The 27,592-nt window shown below is 49.4% G+C and overlaps 1 non-coding gene and 2 pseudogenes across 1 annotated transcript; all 3 read left to right on the top strand.

The window, feature by feature from the left end:
• The first annotated feature begins 11,610 nt into the window (after positions 1–11,610).
• Positions 11,611–11,801, top strand: LOC140397107 (U2 spliceosomal RNA). Its single transcript, XR_011936704.1, has one exon. It is a non-coding gene; the product is annotated as a U2 spliceosomal RNA (small nuclear RNA).
• A 1,447-nt stretch (positions 11,802–13,248) lies between these two features.
• LOC140397377 (U2 spliceosomal RNA) lies at positions 13,249–13,423 on the top strand (annotated as a pseudogene).
• An 8,270-nt stretch (positions 13,424–21,693) lies between these two features.
• Positions 21,694–21,873, top strand: LOC140397349 (U2 spliceosomal RNA; annotated as a pseudogene).
• Positions 21,874–27,592: the final 5,719 nt, after the last annotated feature.

Genomic DNA, 27,592 nt, shown 5'->3' with positions numbered 1-27,592 from the left:
CTCGAAAAACTCTATCAAGTTAGTGAGACACGACCTCCCCTTCACAAAACCATGCTGCCTCTCACCAATACGTCCATTTGCTTCCAAATGGGAGTAGATCCTGTCTCGAAGAATTCTCGCCAGTAATTTCCCTACCACTGAAGTAAAGCTCACCGGCCTGTAGTTCCCTAGATTATCGTTGCTACGCTTCTTAAACAGAGGAACAACATTGGCTATTCTCCAGTCCTCCGGGACATCCCCTGAAGACAGTGAGAATCCAAAGATTTCTGTCAAGGCCTCAGCAATTTCCTCTCCAACCTCCTTCAGTATTCTGGGGTAGATCCCATCAGGCCCTGGAGACTTATCTACCTTAATATTTTTTAAGACACCTCGTCTTTTTGGATCTCAATGTCTCCCAGGCTATCTCCACACCCTTCTCCAGACTCAACATCTACCAATGCCTTCTCATTGGTGAATACTGATGCAAAGTATTCATTGAGCACCTCGCCCATTTCCTCTGGCTCTACACATAGATTCCCTTGCCCATCCTTCAGTGGGCCAACCCTTTCCCTGGCTACCCTCTTGCTTTTTATGTACGTGTAAAAAGCCTTGGGATCTTCCTTAACCCTATTTGCCAATGACTTTTCGTGACCCCTTCTAACCCTCCTGACTCCTTGCTTAAGTTCATTCCTACTTTCCTTATATTTCACGCAGGCTTCGTCTGTTCCCAGCCTTTTAACCTGACAAATGCCTCCTTTTTCTTTGTGACGAGGCCTACAGTATCTCTCGTTTTCCAAGGTTCCCGAAAATTGCCGTATTTCTTCCTCACAGGAACATGCCGCACATACCGTTGAGATGCGAGCAGAAAGGTACTTGGGATGTTAGGTCCTCCTCTTACCTTCAGTTGCAGGATGTGATTACGGTTTCTGGGTCAGTTACAATCTGGTTGTCGGTTTCCTCTGTTATATTTCAATACACAGTGTCATGTGAGAGTACATTTAAGAAATGGATGTTTCAGCAATGTACCTTTAAGAAAACAGTGATAGCAGAGAGTGGGTGGAGCTGAGCTCAGTTCAGCCAGTTTGCAGTTTCAGTTTGAAAAGAGCTTGGATGTCTGTCTGTGTTTGCAGTGAGCTGGATCTGCTGTGATCTCTGCCATGAAAGACTATCTCTGGATCATTTGAGTGATTTAAACTCATAATAGTAAAGCCTTTAACCTGACGTGTTTCTGTTTAATGGTGTTAAGTCTCAAGGATGTTCAAAGGTGAAAGACTATCTCTGGATCATTTGGGTGATTTAAACTCATAATGGTAAAGCGTTTAACCTGATGTGTTTCTGTTTAAAGGTGTTAAGTCTCAAGGATGTTCAAAGGTGAAAGACTATCTCTGGATCATTTAGGTGATTTAAACTCATAATAATAAAGCGTTTAACCTGGTGTATTTCTGTTTAAAGGTGTTAAGTCTCTTTTGGATGTTGAAAGGAATAACTGAAGGATTATTTACTGTTGTAATGTTTTCGGGGTTATCTTTGAAGTAAGGGGTGTTAAGAGATCGAATGTTGATTTCAGAGGTTAAGTTGAGTTCATGGAATAAACATTGTGTTGTGTTTGAAAACCCACGTGTCCATCATTGTAATCCCACACCTAGGGAACAAGCCGTGTGCTCGGAAAAGCAACAATTGCATTAAAGGGGGAGATTGGTTCAACTCCATGGCACATTTTGGGGTTCTGAAAACGCCTCGCCCATAACAATATGGTCATGAATAGCGCAAAAGGATATCATATTTCCGTACATTTATTGAAGCAATTAAATTATTTTGATGGACTGTGGATCAGCTTTGAATGATGGGAGTAAAATAATTTGCTTTCATAAAGTAATTAGATAAGGATACACTCGGCACTATCCTCAGAGCAAGTGACTTATTAAGCCAAGTCACATAATAGATTGCAACAAAGATTTACACCGAGAGTGGATGGCCTGTGGAATTCGCAACCCAGAAGGAATTTGGAGCCAATCTGTATTCTGCGCCGGCGGGATTCTCTGTTGTACCAGCAGAGCACCCACACCCGCGGGTTTCCATTACAATTAGCAGGCGGAGGGAGCGGAGAACCCTGCAGCCAGCGAGGGCGCACCACCCAGGAACACTGGCTGGTGGACCGGAGTTGTTGCCAAGAAGCAGTTAGATCAAGCAGTTGGAGCGAACAGAATCAAAAGGGTAAGGCAGGATCAGACTATTGAGTTGGATGATCAGCCATGATCAGAACGAACGACGGAGCAGGCTCGAAGGGCCGACTGTCCTCCTTCTGTTCCTAATTTATATGTTTCTCTAACACAAGGAGGTGCAGCGATTTATTCAGTTTATTGAGATGTGGGGAGTTACGTTCAATAGAATGACCGCTAGGATCACTGCCGTTTATCACACCCTGGGGTCGAGAAGCAATATCTCAATTTCTACATTTACAGCCAAATCAAATGATTTAAAAAACTAAATTTAGAGTGTGTTATTCTTATTTTCCAACTAAGGGGCAATATAGCGTGGCCAATCCAGCTACCCTGCACATCTTTGAGATGTGGTGGTAAGACCCACGCAGATAAGGGAAGAATGTGCAAACGCCACACAGACATCAACCCGGGACTGGGTTGAACATGATCCTCGGCGCCGTGAGGAAGCAGTGCTAACCACTGCGCCATCGTGCCGCCCCTCGGACAAATCAGAGTTGAGAATATAATAATCACTGAGGATGATTGGATCAGAGCACCCAAGTGCAGTAATAATAATCAATGTTAATTTCTCGATGAGGGATCCCCAGCCTCTGACATTATCTTACAGCCACAGTATTTATTTGGCTATCCCAGCTCAGTTTGTGGTCAATTGTAGCACCGAGGATGTTGGGAGAATTCAGCCCTGGTAATGCCATTGAGTATCAAGGTTTGATTCTCTTTCATTGCAGATGGTCATTGCCTGGCGCGCATGGAACTTGCCATTTGTCAACCCAATCATAGATATTGTCCAGGTTTTGCTGCATTTGGACATGAACTGCGTGTGGACATGAATGTGTGAGGAGTCGCGAATGGTGATGAACATTGTGCATTCCAGTACACACAAATCGTTAGCCCCAGCACAGGGCAGCTCGGTGTATATTTGGTCGCTACACTGCTCTCTTTTTACATAGATATTAAGTTAAGTCATTAACATAAGATATCCGCAACAAATTCAAGGCTGAAGTGAATCGGCATTCCAATCCAAACGTTACCTCCAATTAATATAACACGTTTAAGCAAACTGAAGTATTTATAACCTCCGATCAATAAAGGTCCTGTCACTGATACAGGGCACGCGATGAATACGTTGCCTTAACCTGATAAGGAACGTCTAACTCATATAGACTGTAAACGATTCAGGTTGTCCAGCATGAGTGAAATATAAGTGAACACCGATTCAAATCTTTGCAGGTTCCCCATCCAACACATAGCCTCGCGCAGCTATAGAACCTCCAACCTAGACAGGCCCTCTGACCAATGCAGTCACTTCAACTGATGAAGTCTGTCCAACAGGTGAAGATGCTCAAAGAGATATCGAAATACAACTGATATACGCCCTCTACATGCAGATTCCTCAACCGATATTGACACCCAAAAGATGTAGATCCACGAAATGTGCAGTCCCACTAACTGATACAGATCCTGCAATGGAAACGCACCTTTAAACCGATACTGATACTCCAACCAATAGAGAGTCCCCAACTAATTGAATTGAAAGACATTGAATATGAAACAGACCCTTCCAAAAGTAAAGAACATCCTACCGAAGCAGAAGGTCCGAGGGATGAGTTGAGCAAGCTTATCCATCCTCCGAGTGAAACAGCAAGTCAAAACTTTAAATGAAGTCAAAACTTGCATCGCGAGGAACAATTACAATTCCCAGTCGGGACCTGAAATCTGTGCAGTCCATAATTCTAATGCAGCAACTCAAACTGGTCACCAGCAGTGATGATAATTGTGAAAGACGTCAGGTCAATTCGGGGTGTTTAATTCCTACAGATCAGTTTTGCCACTTCCTCTATTTTTGACCTCGCGAGATTTTTTTCAAGAATCGGCCATTTTCCCTTGCAGCCCCTTCTGCCATTCGGGATGATCTTCAAATTTTATACATGTTTCGGTCTTTGCCCAACGCTCACAATATCCTCAGCGCCCCAATATTAAAAAGTACTTTGCCATGAACTACTCAATAATGAAAAATCTACAGTGCTCTCGGGTACAGGATTTCAAAGATCTGCATCTATTTGAGTGAAACATGTCTTCTCAGTTCAGTCCGCAAATCCCTTATCCAGCCTTTACTGCCCCATAACCATCTTCTACATTCCCAATCCGAGGGGGTGGGAAGGAGGAGCGGTGTCTACTGTGTTAACAACCTCAATGCATTTTAGCCATTTCAAAGAAATAACATGACAATAATTTAATCCTTTGTGGGATTGGCCCATTTTGCTCAATCTCTATTTATCGGAAAGGAATTTCATCCCTGGAATCAACATTTATTGTTGTTGCAACCTTTCTAAATGATTAATCTCTTTCCTCGCGCAAAGCGTTTGAAACTGATAACTCCTCACCCAGCTGATGTGCAGGAAGCATCACGATCGATAAAGAATTACACCGTGATTGATGCAACAAAGATCTAGGATATTGTTCTCAATCCAGATGTTTGTTCAGAAAGGCACAAAGAGTCCCAGGCTACCCCTCAATCGCACCACATTCCATAGGCCAACCACCGTCTTCACCAGGACTGCGCTGACTGGTGATCAGTGTGGGAGTGGGTTGTGGGGCGATAGGAGGAGGAACTACTGGGGCCTATTGGGTTGCCTGAAATGGTCAACTGGGGAAAAATGTTCATGATGTTCGCACCGGGTTGTCCGGCAACAGGGCCGGTTGCCCTCATCCTCCTGAAGAGACAAGGTTTCTCAGTCGAAGTCGAAATGGCGTAGGCATTGACACGGAAGGCAGTATTACATTGTGAACTCTATTAATGATTTGTGACATTCAAGTATCTTGACACGTTCCAAACAAAAGACTTGGAAGCGCTTGTTCAATACGGCTCACACTTGCACAAAGTATAAGCAAAGTAAACGCGAGGAAGGGTAATACAGGACTAGGTTCCAGAGTCGCCTCTTTTGACTGGTCAAAATAACATAACTCCGAGTTCTGCGGGCGGGAACCCACGGCACATTTGCTCTGTGCGTTCTAACAAATCGGTGCACTGAATGCCCAAGTAACAGTCATACATAGCTTAGCTCAGCACATTTTCAGAGAACAGGGCAACAATGCAGTGAAATATCCAATTACATCAATTATTATCTTCAGTAATAACACAATATCGATATTTATCCATTGATTTATAACTGAGAGATGGCTGTGCAATCTATCACTAGGAAATAAGTGGCAGCTTGCTCTCCAGATGTTAACGGCACAGGATGATTGGCAGAGGGACTCCTCCAGGACCTGAGGGAAAAATCAGTGACACTGTCTTCTCCAATTCCACTGGTTCTATATCCCACCTCATAGCCCAGGAAAAGAATCGTGTACCTGCAAAAGATTAGATGTTCCAGATGCAGGAATCTACCTGTCTGAACGGGATTTTTGAACTGATTATTGGAGAACGCGAATTGTTTCCCTATCCTTTTCATTTCCTATCCTCATCCCTACCGTTTGTCATTGAGTGACGATGTCGTGGCGGAGCTGGGCCATTGGGATGGGGTGCCGGAGGGTTTGCATTCCACAGCTCCAGATGAGGAACTCCGAAGGAGCAATGCCACGGGATGTGCGGTGACGAATTTAGCTCACCCACATGATGTTCAGCCGGATACAACAGCGTCCTTTCAGGTTGCCCAACGTTGGAAATTTAGTTACCCGGTCGGTCTATCTGTTGGTTCTGTGTCCCTGCCCTTCAATTTGAGGAACATTGAATCACCTTCCCAACTTTTCCCATTTCCCATGGTATTCGTGACTTTAATCAGTTCAACCTGGTATCTGTCCACCCTCAGTGTCACAAACAAGACCACAAGGTCACTAATACATCATATGTATCGACACTAATATTGCTCATGAGGAACACTGCAACCGAAACACTGCAATCAACGAGAAAGTGAACCACAGCATCGACTTAAAACCTCACTCAAAATGCCAAATGGGGAAGCAGATGTAGGAACAAGTCTCGATCTCGCTTTAAAAACGCGGGTTCTGTTACTTGCACCCAGACTCCGCTACCGTCCAGGAAAGCCCTCTGCTTCTTACAGGTTAACTTTGAACAGTCCTATTATGTTTTCAATATCAGTATACAGACCAGCACAAGAACATGAGCTGGACGGTCATTTTAAACAGGTTATGAAGCAGCCTGAAGGGATACGCGTAATTTTCGGCAAAGACAGATCGATCCTCATCTGGGGTTCAGGGGAAACTGACAGATCGGGGGGCGTTTGTATCACCTGGGGCGTTTGTATTACCCGCCAGCCTTCTCAAGGAGATAGCTGAGGAGATTCTGGAGGCGTTGGGGATGATCTTTCAGGAATCACTGGCGGCAGGAAGGGTCCCAGAGGACTGGAAATGGGTAATGTAAAATCGTTGTTTAAGAAGGGAGGGAGGCAGAAGATGGGAAATTATAGACCGGTTAGCCTGACGAGTAAGATTTTAGAGTCTATTATTAAAGAGGATACTGCGGAGTACTTGGAAGTGTATGATAAAATAGGACTGAGTAAGCACGGCTTCGCCAAAGGGAGGTCATGTCCGACAAATCTGTTGGCGGTCTTTAGGGAAGTACCAAGGAAGTTAGACAAACCAGAACCAGTGGACATGATCTATATAGATTTCCAGAAGGCCTTTGTAATAATGCCGGATGTTGTTTAATAAGTTATGAGCCCATGGTCTTAAGGGTAAGATACAGTACGAAGTCTTACAACACCAGGTTAAAGGCCAACAGGTTTGTTTCGATGTCACTAGCTTTCGGAGCGCTGCTCCTTCCTCAGGTGAATGAAGAGGTCTGTTCCAGAACCACCTATATAGACAAATTCAAAGATGCCAAACAATGCTAGGAATGCGAGCATTAGCAGGTGATTAAATCTTTACAGATCCAGAGATGGGGTAACCCCAGGTTAAAGAGGTGTGAATTGTATCAAGCCAGGACAGTTGGTCGGATTTCGCAGGCCAGATGGTGGGGGATGAATGTAATGCGACATGAATCAGATACATGTAAGATACAGGCATGGATAGAGAATTGGCTACCTGGAAAAAGACAGAGAATGGGAATAACGTGGTCTTTTTCAGGATGGCAGCCGGTGTTGGAACCACAGCCTTTCACACTATACATTAACGATCTGGAAGAAGGAACTGAAGGCACTGTTGCAAGGTTTTCAGATGATACAAATATCTTTAGAGGAACGAGAAGTATTGAGGAAGCAGACGGGCTGCAGAAGGATTTGGACAGGCTAGGACAGTGGGCTAAGAACTGGGGAGATCGAATACGATGTGGAAGAGTGTGAGCTTATGCACTGAGTCGGGATTATGGAGGGATAGACTATTTTCTGAATCAGAAAAGACAGAGGAACTCAAAGGCACAAAAAACTTCGATCGATCAAGATTCTCCTAAGGTCAGGTTCCGTCGATAGTTAGGAAGGCAAATGGCATGTTATCAGTCATATCGAAAGGGCTAAACAACAAGAGCAGGGATGTACTTCTGAGGCAGTATAAAGCTGTGGTCAGACCCCATTTGGAGTATTGTGAGCAGTTTTGGACCCCCATGTCTGAGCAAGTGCTGTCCTTGGAAAGGGTCCATTGGAGGTTCACAATATTGAGGACCGGTTCATGACTCTGAGCCTGTACTCTAAGACCAGAGGATGTGAGGGGTTGGGGTGGGGGTATCATATTGAAACTTACTGGATACTGCGAGGCCTGGGTCGCGTGGACGTGGAGAGGTTGTTTTAAATAGGAGGAGAAATCGAAGCAGAGGGCACAATCTCTGTCTAAATGGACGAGCCTTTAAAAAGAGATGACGAGGAACGCCTTCAGCCAGAGGATGGTTCATCTGTGGAACTCTTTGCCGCAGAAGACTGTGGAGGCCAAATGAGGGTATCTTCAAGACAGTGGGAGAGAAATTCTTGATTAATAAGGGGAGCAGAGGTTATGGGGAGAAGGCAGGAGAATGGTGATGAGAAAACAATCAGCCATGATCGAATGGTGGAGCCGGCCCGCCGGGCACAGTTTCCTAATTCTGCTCCTAGTCTTCTGATCTTAATCACACTTTCCAGATCTTCGGCCATTTGTCTTGGAAGAAAGCTTAAATATGTTTTTGCATGTCGGCACTGAGTTCCCTCCCTCTCATTGTATAGTCTTCTCCGCCAATATTCCTTTAAACTCCTCATAACACTGTCCAAACTCCAAACATCTGAATTCATTTTTCTTATTTTCAGTATTAAAGACAAGTCGTTGCATGAATGCATACATAAATACATCGTAGAAGGAGTCTTCTGAACACGTTCAGTTAATATTCAATTATGGCTTAACAGTTCGTGAACAATTAGCGTTAGAAAAGACAGCGACAGTGCTCAGCAGTCGGACACTCCTGGTGTTACTATGTTGAACGTTAACTAGATTAACCAGAACTTAAACCAGGGGCTGGTTTAGCACAGGGCTAAAGAGCTGGCTTTTAAACAGACAAAGGCAGCCAGCAGCACGGTTCAATTCACGTACCAGCCTTCCCGAAGACGCGCCGGAATGTGGCGACTAAAGGCTTTTCACAGTTACTTTATTTGAAGTCTACTTGTGACAAAAAACGATTTTCATTTCATTGATGTTAATATTAATCAGTATATTTCAAATAAACGTTTTATTGTTCGCAATTGTAAACAATAATATACATATTGCCAAAAATATATACACGATTGAACTTTCACCAACGACCAAATATTAACCTACACCCTCTACTTAAGCCCCCTCCCCTCGCCCTCTAACGTGTCCAGGTCCTTTCAAAAAACTGAGGATGGGGCAGTGCTCCGAAAACTAGTGATTCGAAACAAACCTGTTGGACTTAAACCTGGTGTTGTAAGACTTCATCCTTTAAAAAAAAGGATTGGCAGCCACTCTGGTAGAATATCGCCACTCAGCCTCTGATGGTAAACTTGACCCTCTCCAGATGCAAGACCGCTATGACGTCATCCGTCCAGGCCGATGCCTTGGGTGGAGGGGGGTGCTCCAGTTGAGCAATACCCGCCTCCTGGTTGTTAAGGATGTGAAGTCAAGAAAATCAGCCTTCACTCCCGAGTGGAAAGACGGGGTGTCCAAATCCCAAATATTGCAATCCAGGCACTGATGTTAGGTTTTCTACAAAATCGTAGATGTTGTGTCAAAGAAGGAGGCCCAGAATAAAGCAAGCTGAGGACACGAAAATGCACGTGTGTGCTTAGCCGGTGTAAGTGAACAGCGGTCACACTTGTCTTCACGTTGTGAAAAAATCCATTCATCCTTGCCTTTGTCCAATCTTCCGTGCAGCACCTTGAACTGAACGAAACCCGGTCTGGTACTGGATGACGTGGAAGTGACCCTGTAGAGGGCGTCAATCCAAACCTCCTTAGTCAGCACACAGCCTAATTGCTCAGCCATTTCGCACATACTCTTGACAGGGGCAGGATCCGAAGATTAGACAGAGACTTTACAGATTTGAAATAACCCTCCCCATGCTGTTCCAAGGCCAATATAGCTTTCAGCAGGGAAGAAGTGGGGAGGAGGGCGGGCGAGGGAAGGAGAAATCCCGAATTTAAAAGAAATGGAAAAGTGGGGACCATACAGATTGAATCTGTCTGAGAGTTTTTCAAGGCTGTAAAAAGCGTCCATCTAGGAATCAATCCCCAAAGTGCACCAAACTTTCCGTTCTCAGGAACTGAACGTTGGATCCAAGCTCGAAGGACGGAGGTGGTTGTCACATATTGGCGCAAATGAGGACAGTGAAAGGAGATTGAAATGATGCCGAAACCGCTTCCAACTCCTGAGCGATGAAGTCAACACAGGGCTCCAGAGAAGACCTATCTGGGAAAAATGCAAGAGGGTGGTAATTTAGGCTTGTAGCGAGGAGGCTGCAGCGCACTGCACTTCTAACTTGCTCCATTTTGCTTTCGGATCATTCAGCCATTGTATGATTTTCTACATTTTGGCAGCCAGCAATAAAACAGGAGACTTGCCAGATTGCAGCTGACTGATACATTTCTGCATTTCCTTCTAGGCTGAATGGGGATTCCAGTTCCCCTTTGCGACCGCCTTCTACGGTAGGGATGTGAAAAGAATCTAGAAACCTCACCATATCTGAAGTATCTGGAAGGGCCTCTGACTCATATAGCTCACCAGAAAATGTACTGGTAGCGCATTTACCTGGAGAGTAGCTGACACTTGATTACCTTTGCTCCCAATCTAATACTTGCGGATAACCTCCAAGACGGAGACCACCAGCCTTTGTCGTTCGTTTTTCTCCTTTTTCACAATACCACGCTGCCCCACGAAACTAAAATCTTCTACACTTCCTGGGTCCGTATCCCTCTATTCCCATCCTATCCACGTATTTGTCAAGATGCCACTTCAATGTCACGATCGTCCCTGCTTCCACCACCTCCTCCGGCAGCGAGTTGCAGGCACACTACCCTTTGTGCGGGCGCTAGTTGCTGTCTTTAGTAACCTGCAGGTCAACCCAGTGCGGAGCATGGTCTGAGATTCGGATTGCCAAGTACACCGTGTCCACCACCCGTGCCAGTAAGGCGCTGCTCAAAATGAAGAAATCGATCCGGGAGTACACTTTATGCACGTGTGAGTAGAAGGAGAACTCCTTCACCATCGGCTGCTCAAATCTCCATGGATCCAACCCCCACCTCCCCCGCCCCCCACCTTCGTCCCCCATCTGCTCCATGAACCCTTTTAGTTCCTTTACCATTGCTGGCACCCTGTCCGTTTTCGAGCTTGACCAGTCCAAGCCAAGGTCAATAACTGTGTTGAAGTCCCCGACCATGACCAATCCCATCAATTTTCAGCTGATATGCCGCACAGATTTCCTGCTGCTTTTTACAGGCCACTCACCTTCACCCTCGGATGCCGACTTGCCTTCTCCTCACTTCAGTTACCACATCCCTTCATCCTGCACAACGGGGAAGTGTGGCGACAGACTGAACGGCATCCTCTTTCGATGTAGGTATACCTTCACGGCGTCTCTTTTCGTTCTCCTGACTCCACGACCAACACGCTAGGGTGGAGCTCAGGGAGACTAGACATTGCCCCCTGTTGGATACCGGCAGTACTTGCTGCTTGAACGGATTGCCCTTTGTTCGGCAAAGGTGGAGATTTCTTCGACTCCCACCGTTGGGTGTCACTGGGCCTTCACAGCATCTCCATTTCATCTGGTGACGACAGGGGACGGCTTGCCAGACGATGTCTTCCTGTTGTGTTTTACTGGTTCTGCATGCACAGACTCCACCGTGCTCGGCCAAGTTGGAGGTCTCTTGACCAACAGTGACCGTAGACTAAAAGTTCCAAAGCACAGTTGAGCGCAGCAAGGTGCACCTGAATGTCGGTGGGCGAGGAGGACAAGAGCCGTAGCCGGAAAATATGGGCTATTGCTTCTCGGCCCTTTGGCTCAGCTCAAGTGTAGTATATGTTCTTATCAGTTTAATATCTGATATGTCCTCTAACTGTGGACCGAATATTAAATTGTTTTTTCGGACTGGGAGATGGTTCTGGGGCTTACTCTTTCCGCTCCACGCATCAACCAGGTATTGTAATACTTCTTGGAAAGTTGCCTTCACCATGCTTTGGGGAGCAAATGGTGCAAAACCTGGCTTCCCCTTTTCTATCTTGTCCAGTTATCTCATCCTGACCAATTTAAGGCCTTTCAGGCTCCAAAGCACAGCTAGCTTTTCTGCTGGCGGGAGCTTCGTGCACTAACGTTGTGAGTCGATGGACTCGCGGACGATCGGCAGCCAGGCTGTTTTCAGCTGATATGCCACACAGATTTCCTGCTGCTTTTTACAGGCCACTCACCCTCTCCCCCGGATGCCGACATGCCTTTTCCTCACTTCAGTTACCACATCCCTTCATCCTGCACAACGGGGAAGTGTGGCGACAGAATGAACGGCATCCTGATTTGGATGGAGGTAAACCTTCACGGCGTCTCTTTTCGTTCTCCTGACTCCACGACCAACACGCCAGGGTGGAGCTCAGGGAGACTAGACATTGCCCTCTGTTGGATTCCGCCAGTACTTGCTGCTTGCACGGATTGCCCTTTGTTCGGCAAAGGTGGAGATTACTTCGACTCCCTCCGTTGGGTGTCACTGGGCCTTCACAGCGTCTCCATTTCATCTGGTGACGACAGGGGACGGCTTGCCAGAAGATGTCTTCCTGTTGTGTTTTACTGGTTCTGCATGCACAGACTCCACCATGCTCGGCCAAGCTGGCGGTCTCTTGACCAACAGTGAGCGTAGACTAAAAGTTCCAAAGCACAGTCGAGCGCAGCAAGGTGCACCTCCTTGTGGAATGTGCCTTTGCAAAGAAGGGCCCTCCCTGTCAGATTCTTCATGCACACCCGAAGGCTCTGTGCCAATGCACGCTACCCTCGGAGTGGCTGTGGGGGAAATGAGACGGTCACACACCTCCTTGTGGACTGTGCCTTTGCAAAGAAGGTCTGGGGAGAGATGCAGTGGTATTTGTCAAGGTTTATCCCAAACAGATCTGTGACACAGGACTCTGTGCTCTAAGGACTGTTTCCAGGGACACACACCGAGACAAATATCAACTGCTGCTGGAAGGTCATCAACTCGGTAAAAGACGCTCTTTGGTCTGCCCGAAACTTGCTGATCTTCCAGTGCAAAGAAATGTCCTCGACCGAGTGTTGCAGACTGGCACATTCCAAGGTCCAGGACTACGTGCTGAGGGACGCACTCAAGCTTGGGGCAGCTGCCGCCAAGGCGCAATGGGGAAAGACCACTGTGTAAAGTATTTCCAGCAAATGTACACCGAGGGGCGGGTAACAATGTAAAGCCCCTCGGTCTGGGCAACCAACACTCCAATGTACAAAAACAAACATGGCACTGTAAATATTTAAGAAGGAATTGTAATGTAAAGAGTGATATGTGTATGACAATATCAAAATTAAATAAAAGAAAGTTAAGGCAACATGTAACACTGCCGGAAATGTACAGTCAAGACAATTTGAAATGTTTCTGTAATGCTTATGATAAATTTTTATGAATAAAGTATACTTTTTATGAAAAAAAAAAATTGTTGTTATCAGTTTAATATCTGATATGTTCTCTGTCTGGGGACCGATTATTAAATTGATTTTTGGGACTCGGAGATGGTCCTGGTGCTTGCTCCTTCCGCTCCACGCATCAACCTGGTCTTGCACTGCTTCCAGGAATGGTACCTTCACCCCGCTTTGGACGCAAAATGTATAAAAGCAGAAACTGGCGCAAAACCTGGCTTCCCCTTTTCTCTCTTGTCCAGTTGTCTTGTCGTGACCAATTTAAGGCATTTCAGGCTCCAAAGCATTGCTAGTTTTTCTGCTGGTGGGAACTTCATGCACTAATGTTGCGAGCCGATGGACTTGCGGACTTTCGGCAGCCAGGCTCCGTTTTCAGCTTATATGCCACACAGATTTCCTGCTGCTTTTTACAGGCCACTCACCCTCACCCTCGGATGACTTGCCTTCTCCTCACTTCAGTTACCACATCCCTTCATCCTGCACAACGGGGAAGTTTGGCAACAGACTGAACGGCATCCTGATTTGGAAGTAGGTATACCTTCACGGCGTCTCTTTTCGTTCTCCTGACTCCACGACCAACACGCCAGGGTGGAGCTCAGGGAGACTAGACATTGCGCCCTGTTGGATTTCGCCAGTATTTACTGATTGCACGGATTTCCCTTTGTTCGACAAAGGTGGAGATTACTTCGACTCCCTCCGTTTGGTGTCACTGGACCTTCACAGCGTCTCCATTTCATCTGGTGACGACAGGGGACGGCTTGCCAGATGATGCCTTCCTGTTGTGTTTTACTGGTTCTGCATGCACAGACTCCACCGTGCTCGGCCAAACTGGAGGTCTCTTGATCAACAATGTGCGTAGACTAAAAGTTCCAAAGCACAGTCGAGCGCAGCAAGGTGCACCTGAATGTCGGTGGACGAGGATGATAAGAGCCATTGCCGGAGTATATGTGCTATTGCTTCTCGGCCTTTTGGCTAAGATCAAGTGTAGTCTCATTTGATCGAGGGAAGCTGAGGATTTCGATGACGATCGTGGATTGGAGAACTCGGAGGGATTGAAGTCGCCAAAGAAAAAACGTTTGGAGCTTGGCTGCTATTGGTGGATCTACATGCTGGCCTAAACCTCGGGTTTAGGCCTAACGCCGATACAGTTTCACACCCAACGTACGAGCTATGGATGCAGCTGCATCCCGACCACCAGGCTGGGGCGTGCGAAACACTGTCCGAGTCACAGTGAAGAAAACGGATGGAGAGTCACCTTTGGACCGGAAACACTTCGTGAAGAAGGTGCTGCTCGAGTGCTGTGGGTTTAAAGCAACAGAGATCTTCTGCTTGCAAAACTTCCCCAAGAATGGTTTCTTTGATGTCACCTTCAAGAGCGTCGCAGCGTGCATCAAATTCTTGAACGTCTTCAAGGAAAAAGGTAACCAGAGTCCCTTGTCGATCCTGACTGCGGAACCTCTGTTTACGCTACCGGCACAGCGAAATCGGGTTGTTACACTGCACACGTACAACCCCCACGTCCCTGTATCTGATGTGCTCACGTTCCTCGCCAGGTACGCTGAGCTGAAAAGTGACAGCGTGCAAGTGAAAGACACCTTCGGCATCTGGACAAGTGAGCACCAGGTCAAGGTGACCCTAAGAACGGACAGCAACGGAGCCATCCTGCATCCCCCCTCCAATTTCGCTATTGGAGTAAATCGTGGCTACCTCTACTACGTGGGACAGCCACGTGTATGCCACACCTGTGGCAAAACGGGGCATGTTGCCGCAAACTGCAGTGTGACCTTCTGCAAGAACTGCAGGCAGGAGGGACACATGACTAAGGACTGCAAAGAAGAAAAGTGCTGCAACCTGTGTGGGGAGGCCGGCCATCTTTACAGGGCCTGCCCGAAACGCGGGGCGACATACGCTGAAATCATCAGCAGCGGAGTTAAAAAGGCGACCAGAGAGGAGGTGCATACACCCTCCACCGAAAAAGACACCACGGCTCAGAATGAGGAAAAGCAACAAAAGGGCCCCCAACAAAAAGAGGAGGCCCCAGCACCTCCTGACAACCCAGCCCCAGCCCCATCTGATGAGGAACACTCAATGGAAGAGGAAGAGGATGGGACAAAGAATAAAGAGCCCTGGGAAACCGTGAACAGGGACAAACGTAAGAGGAAACAAAAAAACAAACTGAAGAACCCCCTGAGGGGTAGTGGCAAAAAGCGACACCTCTCAGCCGGCGCACTTAGTGCCGACACCTCATCCGATGAGGGAAAACAGGACAAGAATCGGCCTCAGATAAAGAGGCAAAGCACCAACGTGGAACGGAAGGCACAGACCCCCCAGACCACCGACCGGGAAGAAAACAAGGTCACAGACCAACCCCCGCTAGCAACGAGCAGCAACAACCCAGGTGAAGACCGGCCTGCAACCCCAACACCTACTGACTGCCACGACGAACCCCAGGGCTACACCACCCCCCCAATGCATCTGCATCAAAATCACGGGGCCAGTACGGACCAGAACAGTTTTCTCAGCCCTGCAACTGTGCTAAAGTTTGCGAGCACCACCGGCATGCTGGGGAACATTCAACAGCTGGAACAGCCAACTGTATAGACTCTGGACTCTTGAGACTGGTAAATCTATCTTTTTATAATGGGTTTAAAAATTGCATCCATAAATGTGCGAAGCATCAAAGATACTTCGCGGTGTGTAGCCACACTCAACCATTTGGCAAATGTAAAAGCTGACCTACTGTTCCTGCAGGAGTGCGGAATTCCGCACCTCAGCAACTACAGACGCTGGTCGAGCTGGTGGTCCCACGGGCCATCCATCTGGTCAGGAGGAAACGACTGCCGCTCCTCCGGCCTGGGTATTCTGCTGCGGGGAGGCAACTTCACCATCTCCGACGTTAAGGAGGTGGTGGGCGGGCGCCTCCTCGTAGCAGACGTGAAATACAAAAACACCCCTCTCAGACTTATTAATGTGTACGCCCCGGCCGTAAAAAGTGAGCGGCTGGCAGTTCTTCAGCAACTCCCACTGCTGTTGGCCACCTCCAAGCCGGTCATCCTGGGTGGTGACTTCAACTGCATCATCGATGCGGCTGGACGATCCAGCAAAGCCGACAGCAAACTAGACGCTACGTCCAGACTCCTGATGGAAACGGTAAAAGACGCCAAGCTGCTCGACGTCTGCAGCAACCCTGCAGACGGCGCGCAGCGTAGATACACATGGTCACGGCCAGACGGGTCCGTCCGCTCCAGGATAGACTTCTTTTTTGTGTCCCGAGCTTTCACGGTCAGGTCCACCGACGTAACGCCGGTGTTCTTCTCTGACCACTGCCTCCTACTGGCCGACTGCCACCTGCAGGAAGACCAGGGGGTAGGCAGGGGGACGTGGAAGCTAAATGTAAAACTGCTGACCCCTGAGAACATCGAGGAACTCAGGAGGGATTACAAAGGTTGGAGAACCGTGAAACCCCTCTTTGAGGCCCCACATCTCTGGTGGGAAGCAATCAAGGGGAATATCAAGAGGTTTTTCATCCTCAAGGGCGTTCAAAAGGTGAGAGAGAGACGAGGGGTCATGTCCAGGCTCCAGAAAAGTATGCAAAATTTGCTCCAGCTGCAGTCGATGGGGGTGGATGTCAAGGAGGATCTCCAAGAGGTGAAGAGCCAGCAAGCCTCGCTCTACACCTCGGAGGCCTCCAAGGTTATCTTCCGTTCCAGAGTCCGCTCCGTGGAGCAGGACGAAAAGTGCTCACGCTTCTTCTTCCAAAAGGTGCACAGAGACACCTCTGTGATCAGCAGCCTGAAGGAAGAAGATGGCTCTGAAAAGTCATCGCAGTCTGACATCCTGAGGATCAGCCAATCCTTTTATGCCGGACTGTATGACCTGAAGCCAACAGATAGCACTGTTTCCCAGACCTTCCTGTCGACTATCACGGAGGTCATAGGCGACAGCGAGCTGGAAAACCTGGACAAACCACTAACTCTGGACGAGCTGACAAAGGCCGCCAAGTCCTTCGAGACGAGTAAAACTCCCGGAAGCGACGGCTTACCGGTTGAGTTGTATTCGGCTCTGTGGGACTGGATGGGCCCAGACCTGCTGGAAGTGTACGAGAGTATGCTTCTGGAAGGCAGCATGTCAGAGTCCATGAGGAAAGGCATCATCACCCTCATCTACAAGCAGAAGGGGGAAAGGGAAGAAATTCGAAATTGGCGACCCATTTCACTGTTGAATGTGGACTACAAAATTCTAGCAAAGGTCATCGCCAATCGGGTCAGGTCTGCTCTGGAGTCGGTGATCCACCCTGACCAGACCTGTGCTGTACCCGGCAGGAAGATCTCTGATAGCCTCGCGCTACTCAGGGATACGATCGCCTACGTGCAGGACAGGGGGGTGGACACTTGCCTCATCAGCCTTGACCAGGAGAAGGCTTTTGACAGAATATCGCACACCTACATGATGGATGTGCTCTCCAAAATGGGGTTTGGGGAGGGAATTCGCAATTGGATCAAACTGCTCTACACAAACATCTATAGCGCAGTCTCAATCAATGGGTGGGAATCAGAAAAGTTCCAGATCAGATCTGGAGTCAGGCAGGGCTGCCCTCTCTCCTCTGCCCTTTTTGTGTGCTGCATAGAACCTTTTGCCGAGTCCATCAGGAGGGATCCGGGGATAAGAGGAGTGACGATCCCAGGCAGTGGAGGCATGCAAGTCAAGGCCTCCCTGTACATGGACGACGTTGCCGTCTTCTGCTCGGATCCTGCGTCTGTACGCAGGCTCTTGACCACCTGCGACCAGTTTGAACTGGCCTCTGGAGCCAAGGTAAACCGGGGCAAGAGCGAGGCCATGTTCTTTGGGAACTGGGCCGACCGGTCCTTTGTCCCCTTCACTGTCAGGTCCGATTACCTGAAGGTGCTGGGGATATGGTTCGGAGCTGCTGGGGCGTGCACCAAAAACTGGGAGGAGCGCATAGGAAAGGTAAGACAGAAACTGGGCTGGTGGGAGCAACGCTCCCTCTCCATTGCGGGCAAAACCCTGGTCATCAGGTGTGAGGTACTCTCGGTGCTACTGTACGTGGCGCAGGTCTGGCCCATAACCCGACCCTACGCCACAGCAGTCACCCGGGCCATCTTCAAATTTATCTGGCGATCCAAGATGGACCGTGTCCGAAGGGACACCATGTACAAACCTCTGGAGAAGGGAGGGCGGAACGTACCCAACGCCTCCCTCATCCTGCTGGCCACCTTTGTGTCCAGCTGCATCAAGCTGTGCGTGGACCCCCAGTATGCAAACGCCAAGTGTCACTACATACTGAGGTGCTACCTGTCCCCGGTGTTGCGAAGGATGGGCCTGGCCTCATTGCCGCGGAACGCTCCAAGTAGTTGGACCGTACCGTACCACCTGTCCTTCGTGGAAAAGTTTTTGAAGAAAAACACCTTTGACCACAAGGCAATGAAGCAGTGGTCAGCACGTAATGTCCTCAAGGCCCTCAGGGAAAAGGAGACCGTGGAGGACGTTGGATGGTTCCCTGAGCAGACTGCCAGAGTCATCTGGCAGAACGCCTCATCACCAGAACTTTCAAACAAGCACCAAGACCTAGCTTGGCTGGTGGTGAGAAGGGCCCTCCCTGTCAGATTCTTCATGCACACCCGAAGGCTCTGCACCAATGCACGCTGCCCTCGGAGTGGCTGTGGGGGAAATGAGACGGTCACACACCTCCTTGTGGAATGTGCCTTTGCAAAGAAGATCTGGAGAGAGATGCAGTGGTATTTGTCAAGGTTTATCCCAAACAGATCTGTGACACAGGACTCTGTGCTCTACGGACTGTTTCCAGGGACACACACCGAGACAAATATCAACTGCTGCTGGAAGGTCATCAACTCGGTAAAAGACGCTCTTTGGTCTGCCCGAAACTTGCTGATCTTCCAGTGCAAAGAATTGTCCTCGACCGAGTGTTGCAGACTGGCACATTCCAAGGTCCAGGACTACGTGCTGAGGGACGCACTCAAGCTTGGGGCAGCTGCCGCCAAGGCGCAATGGGGAAAGACCACAGTGTAAAGTCTTTCCAGCAAATGTACACCGAGGGGCGCGTAACAGTGTAAAGCCCCTCGGTCTGGGCAATCAACACTCCAATGTATAAAACAAACATGCCACTGTAAATATTTAAGAAGGAATTGTAATGTAAAGAGTGATATGTGTACGACAATATCAAAATTGAATGAAAGAAAGTCAAGGCAACATGTAACCCTGCCGAAAATGTACAGTCAAGACAATTTGAAATGTTTCTGTAATGCTCATGATAAATTTTTATGAATAAAGTATATTTTTTTGAAAAAAAAAAAAAAAAAAAAAAAAAAAAAAAAATCTGTTCTTATCAGTTTAATCAGTCATCGCCAAGCGGGTCAGGTCTGCTCTGGAGTCGGCGATCCACCCTGACCAGACCTGTGCTGTACCCGGCAGGAAGATCTCTGATAGCCTCGTGCTACTCAGGGATACGATCGCCTACATGCAGGACAGGGGGGTGGACACTTCCCTCATCAGCCTTGAACAGGAGAAGGCTTTTGACAGAATATCGCACACCTACATGATGGATGTGCTCTCCAAAATCGGGTTTGGGGAGGGAATTCGCAATTGGATCAAACTGCTCTACACAAACATCTATAGCGCAGTCTCAATCAATGGGTGGGAATCAGAAGAGTTCCAGATCAAATCCGGCGTCAGGCAGGGCTGCCCTCTCTCCTCTGCCCTTTTTGTGTGCTGCATCGAACCTTTTGCCGAGTTCATCAGGAGGGATCCGGGTATAAGAGGAGTGACGATCCCAGGCAGTGGAGGCATGCAAGTCAAGGCCTCCCTGTACATGGACGACGTTGCCGTCTTCTGCTCGGATCCTGCGTCTGTACGCAGGCTCTTGACCACCTTCAACCAGTTTGAACTGGCCTCGGGAGCCAAGGTAAACCGGGGCAAGAGCGAGGCCATGTTCTTTGGGAACTGGGCTGACCGGTCCTTTGTCCCCTTCACTGTCAGGTCAGATTACCTGAAAGTGCTGGGGATATGGTTCGGAGCTGCTGGGGCGTGCACCAAAAACTGGGAGGAACGCATAGGAAAGGTAAGACAGAAACTGGGCTGGTGGGAGCAACGCTCCCTCTCTATTGCGGGCAAAACCCTGGTCATCAGGTGTGAGGTACTCTCGGTGCTACTGTACGTGGCGCAAGTCTGGCCCATAACCCGACCCGACGCCACAGCAGTCACCCGGGCCATCTTCAAATTTATCTGGCGATCCAAGATGCGCCGTGTCGGAAGGGACACCATGTACAAACCTCTGGAGAATGGAGGGCGGAACGTACCCAACGGCTCCCTCATCCTGTTGGCCACCTTTGTGTCCAGCTGCATCAAGCTGTGCGTGGACCCCAAGTATGCAAACACCAAGTGTCACTACATACTGAGGTTCTACCTGTCCCCGGAGTTACGAAGGATGGGCCTGGCCTCATTGCCGCGGAACACTCCAAGTAGTTGGACCGTACCGTACCACCTGTCCTTCGTGGAAAAGTTTTTGAAGAAAAACACCTTTGACCACAAGGCAATGAAGCAGTGGTCAGCACGTAATGTCCTCGAGGCCCTCAGGGAAAAGGAGACCGTGGAGGACGTTGGATGGTTCCCTGAGCAGACTGCCAGAGTCATCTGGCAGAACGTCTCATCACCAGAACTTTCAAACAAGCACCAAGACCTAGCTTGGCTGGTGGTGAGAAGGGCCCTCCCTGTCAGATTCTTCATGCACACCCGAAGGCTCTGCACCAATGCACGCTGCCCTCGGACTGGCTGTGGGGGAAATGAGACGGTCACACACCTCCTTGTGGAATGTGCCTTTGCAAAGAGGGTCTGGAGAGAGATGCAGTGGTATTTGTCAAGGTTTATCCCAAACAGATCTGTGACACAGGACTCTGTGCTCTACGGACTGTTTCCAGGGACACACACCGAGACAAATATCAACTGCTGCTGGAAGGTCATCAACTCGGTAAAAGACGCTCTTTGGTCAGCCCGAAACTTGCTGATCTTCCAGTGCAAAGAATTGTCCTCGACCGAGTGTTGCAGACTGGCACATTCCAATGTCCAGGACTCCGTGCTGAGGGACGCACTCAAGCTTGGGGCAGCTGCCGCCAAGGCACAATGGGGAAAGACCACTGTGTAAAGTCTTTCCAGCAAATGTACACCGAGGGGCGGGTAACAGTGTAAAGCCCCTCGGTCTGGGCAACCAACACTCCAATGTACAAAAACAAACATGGCACTGTAAATATTTAAGAAGGAATTGTGATGTAAAGAGTGATATGTGTATGACAATATCAAAATTGAATGAAAGAAAGTCAAGGCAACATGTAATCCTGCCGGAAATGTACAGTCAAGACAATTTGAAATGTTTCTGTAATGCTTATGATAAATTTTTATGAATAAAGTATATTATTTTTGAAAAAAAAAAAAAAATTTGTTCTTATCAGTTTAATATCTGATATGTCCTCTCTCTGGGGACCGAATATTAAATTGATTTTTGGGACTGGGAGATGGTTCAGGGGCTTGCTCCTTCCGCTCCACGCATCAACCTGATCTTGCAGTGCTTCCAGGAATGGTGCCTTCACCCCGCTTTGGGGCGCAAAATGTATAAAAGCAGAAAATGGCGCAATATCTGGCTTCCCCTTTTCTCTCTTATCCAGTTGTCTCATCCTGACCAATTTAAGGCCTTTCAGGCTCCAAAGCATTGCGAGCTTTTCTGCTGGCGGGAGCTTCGTGCACGAATGTTGCGAGCCGATGGACTCGCGGACTTTCGGCAGCCAGGCTCCGTTTTCAGCTGATATACCACACAGATTTCCTGCTGCTTTTTACAGGCCACTCACCCTCACCCTCGGATGCCGACTTGCCTTCTCCTCACTTCAGTTACCACATCCCTTCTTCCTGAACAACGGGGAAGTGTGGCGACAGACTGAACGGCATCCTGATTTGGATGTACGTATACCTTCACGGCGTCTCTTTTCGTTCTCCTGACTCCAAGACCAACACGCCAGGGTGGAGCTCAGGGAGACTAGACATTGCCCCCTGTTGGATTCCGCCAGTACTTGCTGCTTGCACGGATTGCCCTTTGTTCGGCAAAGGTGGAGATTACTTCGACACCCTCTTTTGGGTGTCACTGGGCCTTCACAGCGTCTCCATTTCATCTGCTGACGACAGGGGACGGCTTGCCAGACGATGTCTTCCTGTTGTGTTTTACTGGTTCTGCATGCACAGACTCCACCGTGCTCGGCCAAGCTGGAGGTCTCTTGACCAACAGTGAGCGTAGACTAAAAGTTCCGAAGCACAGTCGAGCGCAGCAAGGTGCACCTGAATGTCGGTGGACGAGGAGGACAAGAGCCATTGCCGGAAAATATGGGCTATCGTTTCTCGGCCTTTTGGCTAAGATCAAGTGTAGTCTCATTTGATCGAGAGAAGCTGAGGATTTCGATGACGATCGTGGATTGGAAAGCTTGGAGGGATTGCAACCATCAAAGAGGAAACGTTTGGAGCTTGGCTGCTATTGGTGGCTCTACATGCTGGCCTAAACCTCTGATTTAGGCCTAACGCCGATACAGTTTCACACTCAGCGTACGAGCTATGGATGCAGCTGCATCCCGACCACCAGGCTGGGCAGTGCGAAACACTGTCCGAGTCACAGTGAAGAAAACGGAAGGAGAGTCATCTTTGGATCGGATACTCTTCGTGAAGCGGGTGCTGCTCGAGTGTTGTGCGTTTAAAGCAACAGAAATCTTCTGCTTGCAAAACTTCCCCAAGAATGGTTTCTTTGATGTCACCTTCAAGAGCGTCGCAGCGTGCATCAAATTCTTGAACGTCTTCAAGGAAAAAGGTAACCAGAGTCCCCTGTCGATCCTGACTGCGGAGCCTCTGTTTACGCTACAGGCGCAGCGAAATCGGGTTGTTACACTGCACACGTACAACCCCCACGTCCCTGTGTCTGATGTGCTCACGTTCCTCGCCAGGTACGCTGAGCTGAAAAGTGACAGCGTGCAAGTGAAAGACACCTTCGGCATCTGGACAAGTGAGCACCAGGTCAAGGTGACCCTGAGAACGGACAGCAATGGAACCATCCTGCATCCCCTCTCCAGTTTCGCTATTGGAGTAAATCGTGGCTACCTCAACTGCGTGGGACAGCCACGAGTATTCCACACCTGTGGCAAAACGGGGCATGTTGCCGCAAACTGCAGTGTGACCTTCTGTAAAAACTGCAGGCAGGGGGGACACATGACTAAGGACTGTAAAGAAGACAAGTGCTGCAACCTGTGTGGGGAGGCCGGCCATCTTTACAGGGCCTGCCCGAAACGCGGGGCGACATACGCTCAAATCATCAGCAGCGGAGTTAAAAAGGCGACCAGAGAGGAGGTGCATACACCCTCCATCGAAAAAGACACCACAGCACAGAATGCGGAAAAGCAACAGAAGGGCCTCCAACAAAAAGAGGAGGCCCCAGCACCTCGTGACAACCCAACCCCAGCCCCATCTGATGAGGAACACTCAATGGAAGAGGAAGAGGATGGGACAAAGAATAAAGAGCCCTGGGAAACCGTGAACAGGGACAAACGAAAGAGGAAACAAAAAAACAAACTGAAGAACCCCCCCCCCCCCCCCCCCGAGGGGTAGTGGCAAAAAGCGACACCTCTCAGCCGGCGCACTTAGCGCCGACACCTCATCCGATGAGGGAAAACAGGACAAGAATCGGCCTCAAATAAAGAGGCAAAGCACCAACGTGGAACGGAAGGCACAGACCCCCCAGACCACCGACCGGGAAGAAAACAAGGTCACAGACCAACCCCCGATAAAAACGAGCAGCAACAACCCAGGTGAAGACCGGCCTGCAACCCCAACACCTACTGACTGCCACGACGAACCCCAGGGCTACACCCCCCCCCCCCGCCCCCCCCCCCCCCCCTCCAATGCATCTGCAACAAAATCACGGGGCCAGTACGGACCAGAACAGTTTTCTAGGCCCTGCAACTGTGCTAAAGTTTGCGAGCACCACCAGCATGCTGGGGAACATTCAACAGCTGGAACAGCCAACTGTATAGACTCTGGACTCTTGAGACTGGTAAATCTACCTTTTTATAATGGGTTTAAAAATTGCATCGATAAATGTGCAAAGCATCAAAGATACTTCGCGGTGTGTAGCCACACTCAACTATTTGGCACATGTAAAAGCTGACCTACTGTTCCTGCAGGAGTGCGGAATTCCGCACCTCGGCAACTACAGGCACTGGTCGAGCTGGTGGTCCCACAGGCCATCCATCTGGTCAGGAGAAAACGACTGCCGCTCCTCCGGCCTGGGTATTCTGCTGCGGTGAGGCAACTTCACCATCTCCGACGTTAAGGAGGTGGTGGGCGGGCGCCTCCTCGTAGCAGACGTGAAATACAAAAACACTGCTCGCAAACTTATTAATGTGTACACCCCGGCCGTAAAAAGTGAGCGGCTGGCAGTCCTTCAGCAACTCCCACTGCTGTTGGCCACCTCCAAGCCGGTCATCCTGGGTGGTGACTTCAACTGCATCATCGATGCGGCTGGACGATCCAGCAAAGCCGACAGCAAACTAGACGCTACGTCCAGACTCCTGATGGAAACGGTAAAAGACGCCAAGCTGCTCGACGTCTGCAGCAACCCTGCAGATGGCGCGCAGCGTAGATACACATGGTCACGGCCAGACGGGTCCGTCCGCTCCAGGATAGACTTCTTTTTTGTGTCCCGAACTTTCACGGTCAGGTCCACCGACGTAACGCCGGTGTTCTTCTCTGACTGCCTCCTACTGGCCGACTGCCACCTGCAGGAAGACCAGCGGGTAGGCAGGGGGACGTGGAAGCTAAATGTAAAACTGCTGACCCCTGAGAACATCGAGGAACTCAGGTGGGATTACAAAGGTTGGAGAACCGTAAAACCCCTCTTTGAGGCCCCACATCTCTGGTGGGAAGCAATCAAGGGGAATATCAAGAGGTTTTTCATCCTCAAGGGCGTTCAAAAGGTAAGAGAGAGACGAGGGGTCATGTCCAGGCTCCAGGAAAGTATGCAAAATGTGCTCCAGCTGCCGTCGATGGGGGTGGGTGTCAAGGAGGATCTCCAAGAGGTGAAGAGCCAGCAAGCCACGCTGTACACCTCGGAGGCCTCCAAGGTTATCTTCCGTTACAGAGTCCGCTCCGTGGAGCAGGACGAAAAGTGCTCACGCTTCTTCTTCCAAAAGGTGCACAGAGAGACCTCTGTGATCAGCAGCCTGAAGGAAGAAGATGGCTCTGAAAAGTCATCGCAGTCTGACATCCTGAGGATCAGCCAATCCTTTTATGCTGGACTGTATGACCTGAAGCCAACAGTTAGCACTGTTTCCCAGACCTTCCTGTCGACTATCACGGAGGTCATAGGCGACAGCGAGCTGGAAAACCTGGGCAAACCACTAACTCTGGACGAGTTGACAAAGGCCGCCAAGTCCTTCGAGACGAGTAAAACTCCCGGAAGGGACGGCTTACCGGTTGAGTTGTATTCGGCTCTGTGGGACTGGATCGGCCCAGACCTGCTGGAAGTGTACGAGAGTATGCTTCTGGAAGGCAGCATGTCAGAGTCCATGAGGAAAGGCATCATCACCCACATCTACAAGCAGAAGGGGGAAAGGGAAGACATTCGAAATTGGCGACCCATTTCACTGTTGAATGTGGAATACAAAATTCTAGCCAAGGTCATCGCCAATCGGGTCAGGTCGGCTCTGGAGTCGGTGATCCACCCTGACCAGACCTGTGCTGTACCCGGCAGGAAGATCTCTGATAGCCTCGCGCTACTCAGGGATACGATCGCCTACGTGCAGGACAGGGGGGTGGACACTTGCCTCATCAGCCTTGACCAGGAGAAGGCTTTTGACAGAATATCGCACACCTACATGATGGATGTGCTCTCCAAAATGGGGTTTGGGGAGGGAATTTGCAATTGGATCAAACTGCTCTACACAAACATCTATAGCGCAGTCTCAATCAATGGGTGGGAATCAGAAAAGTTCCAGATCAAATCCAGAGTCAGGCAGGGCTGCCCTCTCTCCTCTGCCCTTTTTGTGTGCTGCATAGAACCTTTTGCCGAGTCCATCAGGAGGGATCCGGGTATAAGAGGAGTGACGATCCCAGGCAGTGGAGGCATGCAAGTCAAGGCCTCCCTGTACATGGACGACGTTGCCGTCTTCTGCTAGGATCCTGCGTCTGGACGCAGGCTCTTGACCACCTGCGACCAGTTTGAACTGGCCTCGGGAGGCAAGGTAAACCGTGGCAAGAGCGAGGCCATGTTCTTTGGGAACTGGGCCGACCGGTCCTTTGTCCCCTTCACTGTCAGGTCAGATTACCTGAAGGTGCTGGGGATATGGTTCGGAGCTGCTGGGGCGTGCACCAAAAACTGGGAGGAGCGCATAGGAAAGGTAAGACAGAAACAGGGCTGGTGGGAGCAACGCTCCCTCTCCATTGCGGGCAAAACCCTGGTCATCAGGTGTGAGGTACTCTCGCTGCTACTGTACGTGGCGCAGGTCTGGCCCATAACCCGACCGCAGCAGTCACCCGGACCATCTTCAAATTCATCTGGAGATCCAGATGGACCGTGTCCGAAGGGACACCATGTACAAACCTCTGGAGAAGGGAGGGCGGAATGTACCCAACGCCTCCCTCATCCTGTTGGCCATCTTTGTGTCCAGCTGCATCAAACTGTGCGTGGACCCCCAGTATGCAGTGTCACTACATACAAAGGTTCTACCTGTCCCCGGTGTAAGAAGGATGGGCCTGGCCTCATTGAGCCGGAACGCCCCGAGTAGTTGGACCGTACCGTACCACCTGTCCTTCGTGGAAACGTTTTTAATGAAAAACACCTTCGACCACAAGGCAATGAAGCAGTGGTCAGCACGCAATGTCCTCGAGGTCCTCGGGGAAAAGGAGACCGTGGAGGACGTGGGATGGTTCCCTGAGCAGACTGCCAGAGTCATCTGGCAGAATGCCTCATCACCAGAACTTTCAAACAAGCACCAAGACCTAGCTTGGCTGGTGGTGAGAAGGGCCCTCCCTGTCAGATTCTTCATGCACACCCGAAGGCTCTGTGCCAATGCACGTTGCCCTCGGAGTGGCTGTGGCGGAAATGAGACGGTCACACACCTCCTTGTGGAATGTGCCTTTGCAAAGAAGGTCTGGAGAGTGATGCAATGGTATTTGTCAAGGTTTATCCCAAACAGATCTGTGACACAGGACTCTGTGCTCTACGGACTGTTTCCAGGGACACACACCGAGACAAATATCAACTGCTGCTGGAAGGTCATCA

The sequence above is a fragment of the Scyliorhinus torazame genome, chromosome 20 (genome assembly GCF_047496885.1).
Source record: "Scyliorhinus torazame isolate Kashiwa2021f chromosome 20, sScyTor2.1, whole genome shotgun sequence".
Classification (NCBI taxonomy): domain Eukaryota; kingdom Metazoa; phylum Chordata; class Chondrichthyes; order Carcharhiniformes; family Scyliorhinidae; genus Scyliorhinus; species Scyliorhinus torazame.
The sequence above is the reverse complement of the archived record's forward strand: the minus strand, read 5'-3'. Positions and strand labels throughout refer to the sequence as shown.